The sequence below is a fragment of the Diabrotica virgifera genome, chromosome 2 (genome assembly GCF_917563875.1).
Source record: "Diabrotica virgifera virgifera chromosome 2, PGI_DIABVI_V3a".
NCBI lineage: Eukaryota > Metazoa > Arthropoda > Insecta > Coleoptera > Chrysomelidae > Diabrotica > Diabrotica virgifera.
Genome location: NC_065444.1, coordinates 7,704,061 through 7,718,092, shown reverse-complemented (window position 1 = coordinate 7,718,092; position 14,032 = coordinate 7,704,061). Strand labels below are relative to the sequence as shown.

Sequence of the window (14,032 nt, the reverse complement as noted above, 5' to 3'; positions counted from 1 at the left end):
CCGGCTGGAGTCCTCTCTTGTATCTCAAAACTTTGCAATGTTGAAAGAAGTATATTATTAATAGAACTTAAACAATTTGCAGACCAGTACAAAAGTTTCATAAAAGTTGTAAACACTCAAGATGAACAGATCCCAGACGAAGAATCAAACAAAGCAGAAGAAATTTTAAAAGACCGTGAACTCGATTCGGAACCTGAATTAGAACAAGACAATTTTCGTGGTTTCTGCAATGACAGCAAGAAATGTTTCAAGTGTTTGTCATGTGCCTTCTCAGTTCTTTTTGAATTCTCTGGATCAGGATTTTTCACTAACTAATATGTAGTTTATAAATTTATCCTAACGATACCCTGTACACAGGTTACATGTGAACGGGTTTTTTCTAAGCTAAAAATAATAAAGAATCGTCTTAGCCAAGCCGCACACCAAAGAAACATGAAACGAAAAACATGAAACATCAAACGAAAAACATGTTTCATGAAAAGAAAACACTGCTAAACAAATCTCAAAGTCCGCCTACCAATGAAACGAGTGTGATTCATGCTCATGACACATTTTTATTTTCGGAGAGTTTCATAAATGGCCGGACATATATTTGTTTAGCAGTGGTTTATTTCCATGAAACGTAATTTACGTTTCATGTTTCTTTGATGTGCGGCCTGCCTTAGGGCTAGTTTAGGCCAAGACCTTATGTCTAGCCTTATTTTTATGAACATAGAGAGAGACTTGTTTTCTGACATCGACAAAGAAGAAATCATTAATGTCGTGGCCAGTAGTAGTGACGAACTTAAAAGAAAACTGATGGGATAGGCTAGGCAATCGTTGATAAGGCTACTATCAATATGGTAGGAATTTTTGTCGTGTTTATACGGTTAACACATTTTTTTTTAACTTCTTTATGTAATAATTATCTATGTTATACTTATACTTCTATTACACTAGGCCATATTTTAGTATCAACGTACACTAGGGCGTTGCATTAAAGTTTTGTTTAATATAATGCAGCGTTTTTTTGCCTTGTGTTTTTATCGACACTAGGCCATATTTTAGTATCAATGTACACTAGAGTGTTGCAATAAAGTTTTGTTTAATGTAAAATGCAGCGTTTTTTTCATTGTGTTTTTATTGTCATGTTAGTAGTTGACCTTTCATTTAACTATCGTTCTGTTTTAGTCAACCATTCTTAAACATTACTGCATTTAAAATTGATTTTTGAAGTAGTTACATTTATTAATAAATTAAAATTTGGTGCTGATGTAAAGGTAAAATATTTTAATCATTTTAGCCTCTGGACTGTTCATATACAATGTCAATGTCATTTAGAGGTACAGTATTACCTAACCAAATAGAATCGCTAAGATCTTCAAATTGCATTGTAAAATATTTAGCAATTATTCAATTTCAACCAAATTATTAAAAATTTTAAAGCATTTAAAACCACGTTAGCCGCATGCAGCAAACATAGGCTAGACCGGGCCTGTATATAATATATCTAGGAATATAATCTGTACAATTTATAAGACTATACAAATCAAAGAAAATGCCATTTTATAAATGCAATAAGGACAATTGATTTGTTTTTATGCCCAATTGCAAATACAATTTGACAACTGTAAAATTTAACTAAAATGTCATGTTAGAATAAATGTTATAAATATATATTATCACGGACTTACCTTTTTTTCTATCATTTGTGACGCACTGAAAAATCCTCATGAAAAGAACCATATCTTTATTTTATTTCTATACGACTTTGTTCCAAAATGAATCGTTTTAAAGTTATAAACAATGACAGTAGAAAAAATCGATGTTTTTCGAAATTTTTAAATATTTTAATTTTTTTATTAATGTTCCGTGCATATTTGAGAAGGAGCAAAGTCAATTATAATTACTGAAGTTGTCACCTAATTTTATCTGCAAAAATCCGAATGCCACCTCTCACATCCACCTCAAAACAGATCCGCCCTGGTCTATAACTAATTGTGCTTTAATGCTACATTTATAAATACATATATATTTAGTTTTTTAAACTTGCTGAATTGTCAGTTATTGTAAGTCTGGTTTATGTTGACAGACTACAACATGCTACACAAGCTATTACTAACCAACATGATTCCTGTCATTTGACATGTTCTTCGTGTTCCACTCATTAAAATGCGCAGTTCTGCCAGTCTGATTTTTGCCAAAAATACACCAGTCTGATTTTTGATTTTTGCATGAGAGTTTAATGAAATGGTAACAAATCAATTGGAAGTTCTGTCCGACAAAATACATAGAACGTTTTCTTAGTCTGGCGTTCCAAATGTTTAACCTGTTCCACAATTAAAACTTGCCCTGTTCCAGTGTTCCCATACATCAAAGTTTGTCCGACTAGATACCATTAAGCTATTAACAAATTCTCAGCTTGCTATTAATCAACTTTTTTTGGTACGCGGGATCCAGGTCTACAAGTATTAATGCCAAAAGTGTAATTTAGAACAACGTTTTCCAAATATTTAATTTTTTCATTTCATCTAAATTTTTTAAATCTTAAATTATACCTACATACTTTTTACACAGAACGTATAAAAAATAAAAAGTACATTTCCACTTTTTCTGTATTTCAAATCTTATTAATTTTTGTGGTAACCTAATACTCCTCGATAAGTTGTAAAGGTAAATAACATGTTTTTGATCGGCCAAATCGAATTTCATAAATTATAGCCGACGCTGTTGATATATAATGGTGTTAAAGGCAAAGTTTTATTGCTGAAACTTCCATCAAAATATCCATTAACGTCGCGACAGGAGAAAACCGATTATATAGTATGTTTACGATACGATATAAAAACATTTAAAGCACATTGAAAATGTAGCGCCGTTAAAAGATTTCAAAATAAACATTACACTCTTTAATTAACTCAATTTCATTATTTCGTATAACTTCCATTCGCTTGTCATAAATGACAACATTGGATTTATTATCACTAATCGAATAGACAGTGATTTTTTATCATCTTTCTTCTTCTTGTCTGGCTTTATAACTCGGGGGGTGTCTTCGCCGCAATCCTAGATAAATCGGCTTCAACATCATCCTTCCATATTTTTCTGGGCCGATCTATTAATCTTCTAGTGTCTGGTTTCTCAAAAAATACTGTCTTCACTTTCTCTGATCTTACCACATGACGATGATTTCAGTACCATACAGAGTCACCAATTCAGCATTACAGCGCCTTCATCACTCTCCTGTCAATTTATCTCTTTGAGAGCCAAATAGCATTCTGAGAACCTTCATTAGAACGCTTATTGGAATAGCCTTGGTGCCAAGCAAAAGTATTCCTATAACCGGGATATTCCTATAACACGAATTCTAGTGAGCGGGTTCGACTGTATTTACAGTACCTGTAACGAGTGCTGCAGCTGAAAGAAGTTTTTCCACAATGAAAAGAGTCAAAACTTATCTACGCTCTACCATGACAACTAATCGAGTGACGAACCTTTCAATAATATCGATAGAAAGAGAAGAAAGTGAAAGGTTGATAAACAATCCAGACCAAATTATAGACATTTTTATAGTCCATGTGGTGAGACCGCTCCCGTCTGAAAAACATTTCTAATTCCGTTTCTCTGCCGATCCATATTAAAAAATGTCCCCTTTAAACAAATCTGAAGGGTGCCGGACGGAACTTTTGGGCAGAAATTGTTTAAACAATTTTTTTAAACAAATACATAAGATCACCTTTTATTGCTCCAAAAAATATATTTTTAGGTTTTTTGGGTCATTCTAAACAAGAAAGGTATCTTGTCATTTTTCTCAAAAATTGACAGTTTTCGAGTTATAAGCGATTTAAAATCTAAAAATTGCGAAAATACGCATTTTCGAGGCTTAAAAACTCACATTTAAATTAGTATTTTTAAGGGTGCCAATAACTTGGATTAAAGTTTAAACATTCCTTTTCAAGATTCCGAAGAGTGATCGGGTCTAACTTCAATTTAGACCGTAGTTTTTTAATTGTTAATTATGCGTGTCCATCCGGTTTTTTGCCGGTGCGGCGCGCACTATTTTCAAAAATCTCCTATTTTCCTCCGAAAAATATTTTTTCTAGATTCTTTGGGACATTCTAAATAAAATAAGTTTCTTGACATTTTTCTCAAACGTTAATAGTTTTAAAGTTATAAGCGATTTAAAATCCGAGAAATGACAAAAAAACACATTTCCGCATTTTAAATCGCTTATAACTTTAAAACTAGTAACTTTTGAGAAAAATGTCAAGAAACTTATTTTATTCCGTCCGGTACCCTTCAGATTTGTTTAAAGGGGACATGTTTGAATATGAATCCGCAGAGAATTCGAATTAGAAATGTTTTTCAGACGGGAGCGGTCTCACCACATGGACTATTAGTAATGTTGGCCAGAGAAGATTAATTGTAAATAACTGTAACCCTTGTCAACAAGCAGTAAATCTGTATAAAATAAAATGTGTTGTTACAATTTCTCATTTATTTATTTATTGTTTAATATATTTGTATTTAAAGATATGTTGAATTAATGTTTTTGGAGAAGGATTGATAGTTTTCATTGATCAGTTAATCAATTTTATGTCATAAGTGTGCTGATACGGATGGAATTTCGATAATTCAATTAATAACTATTTTTTTGTAGAATTGATTTTTTTAATGTTTACATCCCCTCTCAATGATTGGGGTTTTTGAGAACAAAACGAAACCACCGGTCACTCAAAACCGCCTTTGGTCTAGAACCGCCACTGCCACTCTGTATAGTTTGTATAATAATCGTTTCAAATTCTTTTTGATAAGCTCCTTTTTGCACATCTATATATAAAAACCGATCTCACGTGTGCCCTACTCTATAATTTTTTCTCTTGGCGCATCTTTGGCCTTCACCCAGGAAATGGAAAAATGTAGCAACTTCAGAAAACACGTGAATAATAAATGAGCATCTTGAAACCAACAACTTTACGAATTTTTAATGATAAATATGTATCGAACTTTTCCGTTTCGAGACTTATCTTCCTCACCGTGAAAATGCGGCAAGAGAGGCATGAGGCTTCATTCCTAATTTCTTTTGGGAATTATCTTATGATGTTTTAACCTAATAACAAAATTACATTTTGTGAAGTTTATGATGATAGTCGAATGGAAGTTTGTTTATTATTTAATGTAAACATCAAATTACTCATATTATTATATAAACCACTTTACATTTGAAATCAATTCAGGATAACAGCCTAAATCTGTGCTTTCTATAATTGCGAAGCAAACAAATGATAAATGAAAAGACGTGAGGAATCTAAAAATTGCATTCAATAACACGTCAATCTATCTAGGCAAGACCTCCAGCGATTTTGATTTCAAGTACTCAACTGTGTGAGTAAACTAAAAATAAGAAAGACAGTTTAGTCGAGGAAATGAAGCTGAAAAAATGGCAAAACCTCGTAATTTTTTCGTCCATCATCGATTTGTACAAAAATTTGGGATTAGGCTCATTACACCCTCTAGTTCATTTTCTATATTGAGCCGTTGTACGCTTTTGGTTTTGTAAGGGTGAAAACTACCCCTAGTTGTAAAAAATTATAGAATAACATTTTAAACTTTAATATTGTCAACATTTGGTTCTTATTAGTTACATAATGAATGTTTTATGCTTTAAGATATACTATCATAATATTTCAACCCTTAAGACCACCCTTGTTGGAGCTATATATAAAAAATTTACTTATCTTAAAAGAATAATTTCGGCTTGCATCGATTTACATAAAAATTTGGGATTAGGATCATCTCACCCTGTACTTCATATTCTATATCATGCTTAAGGGCGTTGATTATTTTTAGGGGTGTAAACAACCCCTTATTGTCAAAAATTATATAAAAACATTGTATACTTTAATATGGGTAAAATTTGGTTTTGATTGGTTAAATAATGATTGTTTTATACTTTAGGATATAATATCATAATATTTCAACCCTTAAAAACCACCCTTAATAACTTACAGTTTTTATAAGTAGATATTTTAATAGGTCTATACGGAAAAAAAGTAGAATGAAAGAATTACAAAAACATTTATTTACACAAAAATACGAATTTACAAATATGTACAAATACAAATACAAATACAAATAGTTTTTTAGTCATCTTCCAGTATACGAACCTGTTCTGTGGTATTATACATACATTGAAAATTACCCATAAAAAGGTAGAATTCCGCACCAAGCGACCGAGACAGGAGACCACGACAGGCGACAGATAGGCGAGGTCTCCCCACGACTGCTCTCAATGCAATTATATCAGGGTGGTTCTGCAGCCCGCGACCGAGACCAGCTACGCAACTATCGCCTATCGCGACCTATCTGTCGCCTGTCGCGGTCTCCTGTCTCGGTCGTTTGGTGCGGAATTCCACCTTAAGCGGACTATCCGAATTTTTCGAAAAAAAAAATTCGTTTTATAAACATAGCTCCTTAATTTTTGGCGGTGAAAAGATTTTTCAAAAATGACTGTAGGATTTTTGAAGAGTAATAAGACTGTGTAAACTATATTCCGTAAGATCCCTCAGTTTTTAATTAGGGTGGGTTTATAGGGCTCGAATAACGGGGTGTTTGCTCGTAAATAGAGGTTTTAAATAGCTGTATCTCGCTAACTGTTCACTGTAATGAAAATCTATGCACAAGGGAATTTTAGTTATTAAAGAAGCTACAATTTGATAATCTATAATTTTTTTCGTATCTCCAGTATTTTCGGATATATTTTGAAGTAAATGTAGAAAAATGGGAAATTCCAAAAAATTAATTTTTCTTTAAACTCCAATTTTTCTAAAATTAGACCTTTTAAATAGGTCAAACTTCTTGGGTGTATTGATAATACAAATATAAAAGGAATTACAGAAAGGTGAAGACCAATTTTTAATCAGGAGGGTAGTTAGGGGTTGTTTTCACTGATTTTTTCATAGAGAAAAGCAGGTACCGACCATTTTTTGATCATAAGTCGCTTACTTTACAGACTAGAAACTTTTTATTATTTTTTTTTGAAAGACCTAACTGTATACTTGAAAAAAGATTATTTAAGTTTTCCTCGAAAAATGCAAAGTTTTCCGTTATTTTACTTTGAAAAATTTAAATTATGCATTTGACGAAAAAAGCTAACTTTTAACATACCGTATCTCGGTTTGTATTGGTCTTAAAGATATTACAGAAAAATAATTTCGTTTGTGTTACTAAAAGATACAATTTTGATATCCACAGTGTTTTTGGTGAAATGCATATTTTTCGAGGTATTCTCAAAAAACCCTCTAAAGAAGTCGATTTTTTCATCGAAAAACTGTTACTTTCAAGCGCGAATAACTCGAAAAATATTAGTTTTACGAAGAAAATGTAAAAAACATTTTTTTCTTATAATCACTTTTTACATCGATTTACATAGTTAAAATGTAATAAAAAATTCCCGCCCTCGAGATGGGATGGCAACCACCCCAAGGTTTTAGCGTATGATAGCGGCATGATATAGAAAATGATCCTTGACTATTCCCTACCTCCTGTGAAAATTTCAAGTAAATCCATGCTGGACGAAAAAATTGCGAGCCAAAATGCTTCATTTGCTGGCTTAATAAATATACTGTTATATAAAATTATAAAGGAAAGATTTATTTATACATTTCCTCGACTAGTTGAGAATTAATTAATTTCGATAGAGAGTACATAAGATAAACACTTTTTGGATTCATCCGAGCGATCTGTGGTAGGCTGTCTGGATCGAAACAAAATATTTCTGTCACCTTAGCAAATAATTTGCTAACATGACAATCAATTCAGCATTATCTCGTTTCCTATGTATAGTATCAAGTATTAAGAAAAAGAAGACGTTCGATCAATGTGTGCTTCCAGTCATGACTAACGGCTCCGAAACATTATCGTTAACCCAGGCCACAGCAACCAAACTTAAATAAATAAATAAATAAATAAATACTTTATTTTCTTTTAGACAGACAGAGTCTGTATAGAATTAGTCAAAAGTAATACATTAAGTAAATATAACAAACAAATAAACAATTTCACTACACAAACAAACAATGAAAATACATTTAAAATTGAAGAAATTCTTCAACCGAAGAAATGTGTGTCATCAGAAATTCCTTTAAAGGGCCTAGCCGGGTAAGATGATGAAAAGTGCCCCTAACTCGATTCGAATTCCATATAGGTCACCGTTTAGCATATATAGTGAAACTAACTTTCTGAAATTTTTAGCCCCCTAGGTGGTCATGTGACCCACCTAGAGCCTAATTAGAGTTTTTATGTTTTTTATTTTTTATCTTAGCCGCATGGAGAACTAGCGAAAAACTTTAAATAAAAAGTTGTAAGCTTTAAAAAGTTCTGTCCGAAAAATTTTTTTTTAATTTTTGGCGGGAAATTAAAGTTTTAGAACGATTTTAAAATTTTAAATGAGTATAAAAAAATAACTAAGACATTCGTTTTCACGAAAAAAATATATAACGTGTATTTTTGCATAATATTTCACCCTGAATTTTTTCAAATTTTTAAACGTGAAACGTTAAACGTTCCTTTAAAAATAAAAAACCTCATTTTTTCGGTTTTTTTTTCGTTTTTTTGATACAATTTTATACATGTTTTTCAAAAAAGGTAATACCATCACTAGAATAGGTAAAAAACTGAAAAATAATTAGGGTTTGCTTAATAAAACTTTTTTGTAATCCCATCCATTTTCAATATACAGGGCGTTGAAGAAAACAAAATTTTACACATTTTTTACGATTTTGCCGAAACTACTGGCAACATTGTAATAAAATTTGGCGAGTTTTAAGAGGTATTTGTTTTGCATTTTTGGACATACAATTAAGAATTTTATATTTATCATTGGCGCGTATGCGGGTAATAGTCTGAACTTTTTAAAGAAAAAAGATAATACGCCACTGGCATATTTCAAATTAACAATCCTTTTTGAATTCCTCGTTTAATTTGTGACAAAAAATCTTTCTTCCTATTTTTTTATACGACGCGCCATTTTTATTTAAAAAATAAAACATCTTAACCCTTACAAAGTATTCGAACTTCTATTAATAGTTTCTATATCTACATACGTAAACTCGTACGTCCATTATAAAAACTAATTCGAATACTTTGAAAGCGTTACGATATTTTATTTTTTGCAGCAAAACGGCGCCTCGTATGAAAAAATGATAAGATAGTTTTTTTATCGCAAATTGAATGAGGAATTTAGAAATGATTGTTAATTTGAAATATGTCAGTGGCGTACTATCTTTTTTTCTTTGAAAAGTTCAGACCATTACCCCTAAACGCGCCAATGATGAATATCAAATCCTTAATTGTATGCCAAAACATGCACAATAACTACCTCTTAAAAGCCGCCAAGTTTTATTACAATCAAACTGGAACATGAAGTAAAAACCACTTCTATGTAAAAGGTATATTTACTAAAAATTTTTTTTTTAGAATCCCAATGGATTCAATAAAATGAGTTCATCAGAACGTTTTCAAACCTATCGGTCCATCATCAGTGATTTGAATACTTGCAAAATAGCCCCAGAACCAAACAATGGTTGTGATTATAAATAAATCTACATTATGTTGAAATAAATTTAAAATGGCTAAACGCCGATGTTAAAGGATTAAACCTCTGGGAACATGGTGAAACTCTACCCGAGGACCCAATCAACCATCTTCGGTCAACGATGACTACTAAGTATATGACAGTAGTCATCGTACCGAGTGGTTTTTACTTCATGTTCCAGTTTGTTTAACTATAAGGTATACAGCCAATCCAGGGAACTACCCCTTTTTAGTTTTATTACAATGTTGCCAGTAGTTTCGGCAAAATCGTAAAAAATGTGTAAAATTTTATTTTCTTCAACGCCCTGTATCTTGAAAATGGATGATGTTACAAAAAATTTTTATTAAGCATACCCCAATTCTTTTTAAATTTTTTACCTGCTCCAGTGACGGTGTTACCTTTTTTGAAAAATATGTATAAAATTGTATCAAAAAACGAAAAAAAAAAACCGAAAAATGCGGTTTTTTTATTTTTGAAGGTGCGTTTCACCAATTTTAAAAATTTAAAAAAATTCAGGGTGAAATATTATGCAAAAATACACGTTATATATTTTTTTCGTGAAAGCGAATGTCTTAGTTATTTTTTTATACTCATTTAAAATTTTAAAATCGTTCTAAAATTTTAATTTCCCGCCAGAAATTAAAAAAAAAAATATTCGCACAGAATTTTTTAAATCTTACAAATTTTTTATTTAAAGTTTTTCGCTAGTTCTCGATGCGGCTGAGATAAAAAATAAAAAGCCTAATTAGGCTCTAGGTGGGTCACATGACCACCTAGGGGGCTAAAAATTTCAGAAAGTTAGTTTCACTATATATGCTAAACGGTGACCTATATAGAATTCGAATCGAGTTGGGAGCACTTTTCATCATCTTACCCGGCTAGGCCCTTTAGTTTAAAGCTTGTCAGGCTCCTACACAATTTTATATGCGCTGGTAATCTATTATAGAGTCTTTGTCCCATTATACCCGGGGACCTGCAATATATATTTCCCCTACACTTGGGGCACGCAAGGTATCTTTATATCTAGTATTCATGTTATGTATTTGCCCATTGGTTTTAAAATTTTCGAGGTTATTAAATATATATATACAAGTCTCCAGAATATAAATACAGGCCAATGGCAATATTTTGATATTTTGAAAGTACTACCTACAACTTGTTTTATGAGGGATACCAGCAATAGTCCGTATTATTCTTTTTTGTGCAAAAAAGACTTCATTGATATGGCAACTTGATCCCCAAAAACAAATCCCGTATCTCAAACGAGATTCGGCTTGGGCACAATAACATTCATCTAAATGAAGTCCTAAGAACTTTAATGATGAAACAAGTTCAATATCATTATTATTTATATTTAAGGTGATACAGTAGCGATCAACATGTAGCCAAAACGCGTTCCAAGATTGCGGCTGTAATTTTGAATATTTTTTCGAGATATTTGGCACACGTATTCGTAATATAATAAAGAATGGCGGTACAGAGCCCAATTAGAAAAATATATTAATATGTGGAAATTACTCTGTAATTAAATACAATATTTAAAAAACGAGCCTGTACCGCCATTAAGAACAAAAAAATACACTTTCTTCTAATTGTCTAATTACAGAGTAATTTCCACATATTAATATATTTTTCAAATTGGGCTCTGTACCGCCATTCTTTATTATATTACGAATACGTGTGCCAAATATCTCAAAAAAATATTCAAAATTACAGCCGCAATCTTGGAACGCGTTTTCGCTACCTGTTGATCGCTACTGTTTCCTCTTAAGTTAATTGGATTAATACATCGTTGCCTATTATGAAACTGCATGAAAAGAGTTTTTTTGCTGTTCAACAATAAATAATTATTACAGAACCAGTTGTAAAGATCTGACAGTAAGCTGTTACATTTGGACTTCAAAGAAGTATCAGGTCCATTGACTATTACATTTATGTCGTCTGGAAATATCGTGAAATGTCCATCCGAGTTAACCGAGACAACATCGTTTACATAAATAAGAAAGAGAACAGGTCCTAAAATTGAGCCTTGCGGTACACCTATGTCAATATCGAGATAGTTGGATTTATGCGTGGCATTTGATAATTTTCCTTTTTCTGTTAAGCTGACGTATTGACGACGTGCAGTTAAATATGATGTTAACCAATTTAACGCACGTCCTTGAATGCCGATATTTTTTAATTTATAAAATAAAATTTCGTGATTGACACAGTCGAAAGCCCTGCTAAGATCACAAAATATCCCAACAGGACTCTCTCCAGTATCTATTAAAGATGCGAGAGTATCATAAAAGGAATGCATTGCTGTATGGGTAGATTTTTTGGACTGGAAACCATGTTGGTTACTAACAATCACTTTATTCGTCTGTAAAAATGAGTTAAGTCTTTGTAAATAACTGTACTCAAAAATTTTTGAAAATACCGAAGAAATTGTTATTGGGCGGTAATTATTTACTTGTTTTCGGTCACCTTTTTTATGAATTGGTAACACCTTTCCCGTTTTTATACAATCTGGAAAATTGCCATTTGAAAACGATAAATTAACTAAATATGTTAATGGCGATATTATAAACGAAACAACCTTTTTTATTAAAAACCCACTTAAAGTAACCCAGAGAAGAATGGAACGGTCACTACTTGGACTGACTCTCAGAGACAGGGTCAGAAACGAAGAAATCAGAAGGACAGGCGTCACAGATGTCATAGAGCGAGTAGCATGGCTGAAGTGGAATTGGGCGGGCCATATAGCCAAAGTGAAGGACGGGAGGTGGACCCAAATAATTACAGTGTGGAGACCAAGAGCAGGTAGAAGAAGTAGAGGTAGACCACCTACACGATGGACATACGACGTCAAAAGAATTGCTGGGAATTGGTTGCAGGAAGCCCAAGATCGACAAAACTGGAAGAAATTAGGGGAGGCCTATGTTCACCTTTGGATGCGGAAGGTTGGATGATAATGATGAAGTAGTTATAGGTTTGATATCCGTTGTATAAGACTTATAAATGTGCCCCACGTTGGGCCTCATTTTAGATTTATTTCGTTAATTTCGTATATTTCCTATGTATGGTTAAGTTCACTGTCATCTTTGGTTATTCTGATCTTACTTCTGAATCACTTATTTATTTCAACAATATTGATATTTCTGTCATGATTCTCTGCCGTCCGTATTTTATGATTTCTCCAGATATATTATCAGTAGTAATTGCACAAGAGCTCTGAAATTATTGAATTTTTCCCGAGTGACACTTTGACAGTTTTAATTTCACGAGCCGAAGGCGAGTGAAATTATGTCAAAGTGTCACTAGAGCAAAAATTCTATATTAATTTCAGAGATCGAGTGCAATTTGTTGCGATTATTTCATGAATAAAACTGTTCAAAACCAAAATTTTATTGTAATTTATTTATGTAAGTACCATTAAACACACAGTTTTATAAATATTTGACGATTGAAAGTCATCACTTTTATAATTTTTAAAACATTAATTGTCATTAATGTCACTGAATGTATTTTTTCGTAGCAACGAAGGGCATCTGACGTAATATACTTAACGACGGGAGATTATCAAAAATTATCGATTTAATTCAGATTTCTGTAGCTTTCTATTGGTCAGAATCTCCTATGAATGAAATAATCACTGACATCCAAAAGACACATCCTAAATATGTAAACTTATCTCCATGGCAAATTTCACAAATAAATCTCAAATAACACAAACAACTCTCTGCTCTGCAGTCAGTCTGTTTAGGGTACGGTCCAAGAAGGAAATGGACGTATACATAATATAATTATGTCGTATCAATTACCTCAGCGAGTGAGTTGCTTTTTTCCCTGCTGAATATTTCAACAGAGAGGGAAGAAAAAAGAAATCCGGCCCAAAAACAACTGTATACATTCTGTGCGCGAGCATGCAATCACCCGATTAATTAAATTCTAGAGTAATTAAGCCAATTATCTTGGCTTGGAACGAACTGCATTCGATGCTTAGGGTTAGTTTTTTGCTTGTAATTTGTGCAGATATCGGTGTGGCCATTATCCACGTAGATCATCATCCCTGTTTACTTTATTTATTGTTAAATACGATCATTATGTTTATTTAAGCAAATATTTGTAATTTTATTAGTTTGAAGATCAAAATTATTGCTTAGAAGTAGATCAAAATAGTGTGTTCGATAACGATTCTTGTCATAGATCTCCAAGTGAAAGATGAATGAAATACACAAAAGATACATAATATTTGTTAGAGAAACTATAACTTTAATTAAGTTTATAGGGCATTTGTGAGCATACATAAACAAACCATCACAAATTCCCAACCAACATGATCTATCTCTTGAATGAAAACAAATAGGTGTTCTCCACTTTAAAGTTTATGCACACCAAAATGACCATCTCCATGGGTTAGATGAAAACTACGTTAAAACGTAAAAAGTATAGGTTAAAGCCGAAGTGGATACG

General features: G+C 32.2%; 1 protein-coding gene across 2 annotated transcripts in view; it reads left to right on the top strand.

The window, feature by feature from the left end:
- The window catches only part of LOC126879427 (oxysterol-binding protein-related protein 9), a 378,474-nt gene that overhangs the window by 278,157 nt on the left and 86,285 nt on the right, over positions 1 to 14,032 (top strand). The gene's annotated exons all lie outside the window — the stretch shown is intronic.